The following is an 8,766-nucleotide window of genomic DNA, read 5'->3' on the forward strand; positions in this document are numbered from 1 at the left end:
GGAAAACCCAGAGGAAATATAAAGCTGAGAGGTGTTGGTGGAATGTGGCTCTAAGCTGTTTCCTTAGATGAAAGCAGAGTTTCATGAGTCCACTATCCCTGAAATGGTGTTGGTGGGATCTCAGTGGCAAACTTCCAAGCATCAGCTGCAGAATGTTTTGGTTTTATTAGCTGCTCAGCTTTGTGTAGGGCTTGTTAAAGCTGTTAGCATAGCAGGATCTAAGTTTGCTTCTATAAACATGCTAGGAATATGTTGCAGTTTGCTCCAGTGTATTATTTGATGCTAATGGGAGATGTGACATTAGGGAGATCCAATAATGACTTAAGAGCAGAGACTGGCATCCAAAACCTGAACTGGCTAGAGCCAGACCATGGTAACCCAGAGACTGTGTTGTCTGAAGAGAAAGATGTGCTCTCCTCATCATTATTTAGTGGCTGCACACTGTACCATTATAAATATGCTACTTCAGCAGAAAAAGCAAAATGAAATATTCTGCCTTATAATTTAGTATTAAATGCCAGTGTTCTAAAGCCCCAGGCAGACAGCTGGGGTCCTGAACTCATTACAGCATGTCAAGAAACAGAGACCTCAGGCAAAGTGTTCTTGGTGTGGTAATGAGCATGCAACACTTTGGCAAGGGCTTCAAAGGAAAGGAAAAATTACCTGGAATGGACTGGCTTGCTCCTTTCAGAGTGGGTGGTTGTAAAGGACACGGGGTGTAACAGACTAAGAAAGGAAAACCCTGCTTTCAGTTTTGGTCAACAGAGGAAAAATATGGATATTAACAATAAAAGGATCAAGCAGATGAACAGCTCTGCCCTTGGGTCAGAGGTCTCCTTTGAAAGCTTCCGTGGATCAGATTGTACAGCAAGTACTGTATTTACTCACCTTCTACTCCACATTTTGCCTTTGAAAGTTGTTGCTGCTACTGGTCTCAAAAATAACGGTGACTTCTTTTTCCTGTTCCCAGTTGTTGTGCCACCAAATAGAACTGCTCCCAGCACAGGTTAAAAAAAAAGTTTGGTGCCAGACAAAAAAGGATGGAGGCTGCCTTGTAAAAATTGTGAGTTTGGGAGCATGATGGATACTTCAGGTTGGCCAGGCCTTGGGTCTTGTTCTATCCTGCATTTGTTTTGTGTCCCTATATCTTTACTGGTGTCCTTGAGATGGTGGTTGGCACCATAATGCGAGACGTGGTCCAGCCTCTTGTTCTTTATAACCATTTTAGGATCCCTTCTATTGAAGGTAAGAGCAGGGTAGAAGGGAGCCGAAACAGAGGGAGGGATGGGGATCCCAGGCTATCAAGTCTGGGAAGGTTTGCTGAGTTTTGAGTAAGCTGGATGGGATCTTGGGTGAGTGGAACTGTGGCTATGATAGAAGGTCCTTGCTTGGGGAAATTGTTGAGGAGTCTGTGTAGGGAGATGTTAGAAGGATCTGTGGTTCTTTGTGCTGGGAGTGGGAGTAACTGGAGACACTGGTTTGAAAAGTCTCAAATGTCGCATACTAGGGACACCTGAAATACTTGAGTGAACTCCAGACAGATGCCTGTGACCTTGTTGCTTTTTCTAATCAATTAAAAAGAAAGAGAAAAGGAAATAGCAGCTTCTTGCTGTCTGTCACTGTGCTGGGGGGACCAGGGATGTGGGCTGGACCTGGATTCATGAGCTTTTCTTGACCTTTCTGAGTTTTCCCAAAAGTCAGGTACCACACAGGGGTAACAATTTCAGTCTCAAATGTCATGGGGAAATGTGTGTAGAGAGAGGAGGCCCAGGCTGCAGCAAAACCAACGGTTCATCTGGCTGGAGAGGCGCTACGGACATCTGGGCTCCTACATTTATCTAAGTGTTAATGTGACTTAGCTTGGGCTTATCAGCAGGGCAGTCTCCCTGAATGCTCCTAGGAGAGGGCAAGCAGCTCAAACAACTCTGGTCTGAAGGAACTCACCCAAGAGAGGGGTGTAACCCTCAGTGGGTTTGGAGAGGGCTGCTAATGATGGACTTGAGCGAACTTGGATGGGTTGGGAATCTTGGGAAACAACTCTTAACTGTGTTTGAAAACCTTCATTAAAATGAAGTTTCACAACCAGCGTTATGCCTGCTATTTTTATGTCCCTTTTTGATCTGTTTCCAAATTCCCAGCATGTAAAATACTGTTTTGAAGTTTTGCAGTCAATGCCCAATGTCACAGCAGCTTCACAGGGCCAGACTGGAGCCCCTAACACAGCATGACAGGCAGTTACTGTGGCTTCTGAGTTTATGGCTTAAAGACACAGGTGTTAACTTGCAAAGTCTTTAAAAGTAAGAAGGAGACTTTATGGGAAGCTTTTAATGACCTAAAGAGGAATTTTATTGGACAATAAGGGAGAAAGAGGTAAATTTTACTTGTATATTTTCCCCTAAAGAGAAACTGTGAATGCCTAAGACCTCTCCCTGTAATTATTGAGTCAGCTTCTGCCATCTAAAACATTTAAAAACCTACAGGTATTGAAAGCAAAAATGCCCAGGTCCTTAAGGTCTGATCATGTTCTAAACTAGAGCAGCGGAGATCTTCACTCTGCAATGCATGAGCTATTTTAACCTTGCTCTTGCCCTCCCACGCAGGCCTGACAGCATCAGTAACCAAGAGCTAGTGGACGTTTTCTAGTGCATGACAGACTTGATCTGCTTTGTGTAACTTCCACATATTCAGCTATTTACTCTCAATATGCTGAAAAAAGATGTCAAAGTACACCACTACAAACTCATCTCTCTTCTCAGGGATTATTTTAAAGTGGTAATAAAAACTGAGATGAGAGATACATCCAGCTGGAAGGGAGAGCGCTGCTTTCTAAATCTGAGTAAAAAATTAGCCTTTTTTTTTTTTTTGGTGAAGTTTCTCTTGGGAGTTTTGGCTTCAGAAGAAACTGAATGTTGAAGGGGAGAGAGACCTGAAACACGAGACAGAGGAATTAACCGTGCAGCGGTGGGAGGGAATGGCTAATATGCATTCCCTTTTCAGGTTCACAATGTGGAGCTTTCAGAGCACAAACCCCATATGGTGCCAGTGGGGTACAATCATTCATAAAAGGCAGCTCCTTTTTCAAAACACAGTTGCAAGCAAAAGGCAGTTGCATATTGATGAAACTGAGGAAAAGACTGAGAGGTTTGCTCCCAGGTCGCTGGGCAAGCTTGGAATGATCTGTTCCTTTGCTCAAGGAGTGAAGGACTTCCCAGGGCAGTGACTTTACACACCAACCAAACATAAACAGCTACCCATGTCTAAGTGAGCTGGATAAATCTCTAGATATAGCACACCCTTAAGGTGGTTACCTCAGGCGCTTTTGTCTGTCTCAAAGCGCATTGCCTACAGGTGCAGGAAGCACATTTCTGGACTGCACTGTAGCTGTAATCATATGCTGAAACTCTAGGCTACTAGGCTTAGGATGAAAGCCAGCACATTGGAATCAGGGCTTGAAGAAAGCCTGGAAATGAGGAAAACGCAAGAATTTGAATCTCTGAAGAAAGAATCCAGGTCAAAGCCTAGAGGAAAACTTGTTTTACTACTAGAAGAGGAGAGAAAAACCAGTCTCTGGTGGCTAGGGTTGGCCTTTGTCTCCGTATCTGCCTTCTCCGTGGCAGATAACACTGTAATAATGGCCATGGCACGGACCAAAAATCTGCAAATTGCCCTTCTGAAAAAGGATTTTATCGTGATGTTACCCCTTCCGTTACACAGAAGCTGTGTATGAGGAAAAGAATAGAAATGCTCCAGGAAATCAATGACTCAGTGGAGCAAAAGTTGCTGAGCTTGTCAGACAGCTTTAAAGTATGGTGGGTTTAGTTTTATTTTGTTTGTTTGTTTTTTAAATAACCAAGTTGGACTAAAACAACCAGGATTGCTGATGATCCTGGGCCACAGAACTCACAGGCTCCACTTACCGCAGCGTGTGGTTGACTCTGGAAAGTGTAACTCCTGGCCAGGTAGACTCGCGCTGCAACTCTTAAACCAGCTGCTTCTCAGACTGTTCGATGCTGGTTGAGCCCCAGCAGTCACTGGAAGGCAGAGTTATTAATTAAAGATGTGCAGAGCATTCTGTGGGGCTGGAGGACATGTTCCCAAGGAAACAGTGGTAGTTTTATTATATCAATTCATAACTAGCTTTGTATTTTGTTCCAGAGCCAGAGCACAAAGAGGCGCCGTTCCCTTAAACCAGGGAAAGTGGTAAAGCAGGAGGCTAAGTGGTGGTGGGTGGTTGCTGGAACTTGGCTGTGGATACCTGCAAAACAAGCAGGTAAGGAGGATTCCTCTAGCTGAACAGGAAATTCAGGCGATTTCTGGTTCAGCCAATAAAAGCAACATCTATAAGCAATATTTGGGGCTTGTCACAAAAGGGTGGGGTTTTTTTTGAGCAGATATAACCAGAATAATTATTTTGTATTCGTGCAGATTCATATTCTTAGAAAGCCTGAGATCCCTGGCATCGTTCTGGAATATCTATTCCACTTTACATTCATGTTGCACCTTAACTGTGGAACAATTTCTACAGGGAGTCTTGCTATGGGGCTCACTATACTGAGATCGCACTGGGCACATCCCCACTCCATCCTTCTGCTCGCTCAGAAATATTCTTGGGGGAACTAGAAACAAAACAGACTTCACAGTTCTTTAAATTTTGTACAAGACTTCCTTTAATATAAATAAAGCTGCATGAGAAGATCTATAGAAATTCAACAGTGTCCTGCTATAAAAGCAGCGGTTTGAGTACAGCATTGTCAATCAAGGAAGACATATTTTTGGTGTTATTACCCATCTTGGCTGCATTGCCAAGACTGATCTTCATACTACAGTTTTAATTCAGAGATAACATATTACACCCCCCCAACCCTAAAAAAAAAAGTAATAAATAAAGCTATTTGCTATGTAGGATCCTGTGAGAACTAACCCCTCAATAACCAGCAGCTAAGCTGTTACAGGTGGCTAAATTCTCATTCCTCCACCACAGAGAAAACATTGCAAAGACTTTTCATTAAAAACATCGGCTGAACAAGCAGCAAATCCTGCTGCTTGAATACTGGATAAAGTTTTGGATTCCTTTGCTGACATAATCTTTATACCCCATAAGACCTGGATACAGAGCAACACAGAGAGAAGCCGTATTCTGTGGCTGCCACGTACTAAAGAGTGAACTCCCAAAAGGTCCCCTTAGAAGACATTCAGCTCCTGAACAACAATAATAACTTTAGACTAAGGCATTTCCTAAAGGCAAATGGCTCCTGGGGCAATGTTGTAGATCAGCGGTTGCTATCCAGCCACCACTAATTCCATGGCTTTGACAGAGCCCATAGTAAAATATTAAAACCACAAGCAGAAGGTGGAGGGAGTGGTTGAAAACCAGCAGAAGGCAACCAGAGTTCATCTTCAGAATTCACCTGGTTAGCAAATAGCCAGAACAGCACTGAGGCACAAGAAAAGGGGGTCTGGACAGGCACTTTACCCTTTGTTAAGACCTCTCATCTTAGGATCTGGGCACGACTAAAGAGATGTTGTGTGTTTGCTGCTCACATCTCATATGCTGTTTGGTTTAAAGCAAGTTATTCACTTTAAACAAAAAAAAACAAACCCACTTCTACGCCCACCCTCTCAAGCTTCTTCCTAAGGCTGCCCAGCCAGACTTCAGTCAGGGCAGAGCTAAACACGGGCAGCACTAAAAACTCCGAGGATATTTTTATTGGCTGGCAGCTGATGGAGCTGACCTGTCTTAAAAGCCTTTTTTTATGAAAAATGAGCGTGGCCTTTTACTGACAGGGCCAGTACTCGGTGGGCAAAGACTTAATACAGGAGAGACAAGGCAGTCCAAGGAATTTTGCATCTCCTTGTACCACTGCACTGGTCTGATCCAGAGAAACGCTGTGCACCCACATCTTCTCAGATGCAACATGGATATACCTGTGGCATATATACTGATATATAGCTTACAAAGAAGACCTCTGCCCTGAGGCTTCCTAGAGCACAGCTTACAATCACAGAGCATTTCTTCCCCCAGAGAGATATGAGGGGGTTCCCTCACCGAGAACAGACCTAAACACACAGAACAATCCCCTTAAAAGGTGCTCAGGGCCAAACGAACACATTGCATGTAGGAAAATTAAGCCAAGTAATTTGCTTTCTGGAAAATCAAATACATAAATTCCTTGGTTCAGCTCCAGCTTGGATTCAGCTAAGCCCCATGGGAACACTTCAGGGTCAGCTTGGGCTTAAGAGAGCACAGGCACACAAATACAGAAAACGAAGAGCAAAAGATAATCCACTAGTGAGTTTAGGTTCCCTTTGAGTCTGAGCAGCAGTGTTGGGAGCTGTGTAAAGACGAGTTAAGGCACGTTTACAAGCCCATAGGACTACGTTACAAAGCTTTGTTCTGACATTTTAACAGGGGAGTTGCCTTATTCTGTTCTACAGCCTCCTCATCCTCCCCCTGCTCAAACTTACATAAAAGCTATTTTTCAACCCTGAATGTCATTTCCTGAGAGAGCTGGGTCACAAATTTGTTTCTGTTCTCTGGACAGTCTAAACTTAGGTTCCTAACAGGAAACAGCAGAGAAATTTTTATTTCTCTCTGGCTGGGCTGGGAACACATTTAGAAGCAACCTGAACCACAAACGCTTGAGCACGACCTGCCTGCCAGCAACCCATGCAAAGCTGGATCTGCTACAGGCACCGGGCATAAAATCTGAGCAGGTATAACCAGCAAACTGCTTGGCTTTGCAAACAACTTACACAGCTTCCAATGTAGCCTCCAGGCTCCAGTATTCACCCACCCACCCTGTCTATATGCTTGTTGCTACCTGATTGTCATGTCCCTTGAGATGGTTCCTGCCCTCTTTCCTGCTGGAGAAGGCTTTGATTGACCTAGTGAAAGCCAGGGGCTTACAAGCACTTGTTAGCATTAGTAATTAGCCCTGCCTTGCTGCTCCTTGCCCTGCAGTCTCCCAGGCTCTCATGGCCAAGAGTGCTGAAGCAAGCACCAAGATCCAAGATTTTTTCTGACCGGCACCAGCCTCTTCTCTCCCATTTTGCTTCCTACTCCTTGTGCCCCTCATCGAAAGAAGGATGTTGAGGCTCTGGGGCGAGTCCAGAGAAGAGCAACGAAGCTGGTGAGGGGGCTGGAGAACAAAAGGAGCGGCTGAGAGAGCTGGGGGTGTTTAGCCTGGAGAAAAGGAGGCTGAGGGGAGACCTCATTGCTCTCTACAACTACCTGAAAGGAGGTTGTGGAGAGAAGAGAGCTGGGCTCTTCTCCCAAGGAACAGGGGACAGGACGAGAGGGAATGGCCTCAAGCTCCACCAGGGGAGGGTCAGGCTGAACATTAGGAAGAAATTTTTCATGGAAAGGGTCACTGGACAGTGGCAGAGGCCGCCCAGGGAGGGGGTTGAGTCCCCTTCCCTGGAGGGGTTTAAGGGACGGGTGGACGAGGCACTGAGGGACACGGTTTAGTATTTGATAGGAATGGTTGGAATCGATGATCCGGTGGGTCTCTTCCAACCTGGTTATTCTATGATTCTATGATTCTATAATGAGCCTCATGCTGTATGGTGTCCCTTGCAGCAACACAAGATACAATCTCTGATGCATGTGATAGAGAGAACTGATAAAAAGGGACCTGTGGAGTCATGGTGGTATCATCCCTGATGGTTCTCACCACCCAGAACAACTACCCTCTTGTAAACAGGATTCAGAGGAGTCCTTAGTCTAAAACACTGCAGGAAATCCTAGCGAAAGCAAATGATGGGAAAGGCTCCTTAGCACCAGCAGCTAAGGAGCCTTTGTGGGACCAGCACAAAGATTTGCACTAAGGCCCCTGGCTTAGATCCTGCATGAAGCACATGACGGAGGGTGAGGAGCTACTGAGCCCTCTCCTCCAGCGATGCCACCCTGCTGGGCAGCCCCCTGGCACAGCAATAACACGCTGCTTCCTGAGAAAAATTCAGGCACCTCCACTTTTGCATTTTTTTTTTAACTCCCCTGGCTTGAATGCCTGCAGATGCTGTCTTCTTCCCACTGCACTCCCAACTCACCAAATCACAGCCTGCTAGCAGCAGCTCCTCAGAGCTTCACCAGAGCAGCAGCCTTTAACTGAGGAGACCCTACACGGAGGCAAACAGGTAGCTATCGCCTGGGAGCCCAAGGGATGCAACAGAGACCACAAGGCAGCTGGGGAGACAGTGCTACCAAGCTCTGCTGCACATGCACCTCTTCCATCCCCTCCTCCTAAGCGGGAGCCGTCCTGATGGCCACGGCCTCATTAAAACCCTGCTAGGAGAGTCGTGCTCTCATTTGGAGGGTGACTGTTTCCTCCTGCCACCAGACTGCTGAGATTGGCTTCATTACAGGATAATTGTGGAGAACTGCTGCTTTTATGAAGGAAAAACCTGTAGCAGCCCTTTCTCTCTTGGCTGTTCTCAGCCTTGCTGCCCTGAGGTAAAGAAAACAAACAAATAAACCAAAATGCCAGAACCCTGTAACAGTGTTAGGCTCTTTTACTTAAGGTAAAAAAGGTTCCTGTCCATTTACCCATGGGAAATGGCCAGAATGTAACCCACTAGCCATGTCACCATGAACAAAATGGAAAACTTGAATTAAATGGTCTGAAGACAGACACTCTGATGCCTGTTCTGCCACATCCTCCTCATGGAGAAGAAATGTGCAGCGTGCAGGGGTAAAGGACAAGACAAGCCATTTAAACTAATGCTGTGAGTCCTAACAAAAAGGCTTCTTTTTTTTTTTTTTTAAAA

Source organism: Phaenicophaeus curvirostris, chromosome 9 (genome assembly GCF_032191515.1).
Source record: "Phaenicophaeus curvirostris isolate KB17595 chromosome 9, BPBGC_Pcur_1.0, whole genome shotgun sequence".
NCBI classification, from domain to species: domain Eukaryota; kingdom Metazoa; phylum Chordata; class Aves; order Cuculiformes; family Cuculidae; genus Phaenicophaeus; species Phaenicophaeus curvirostris.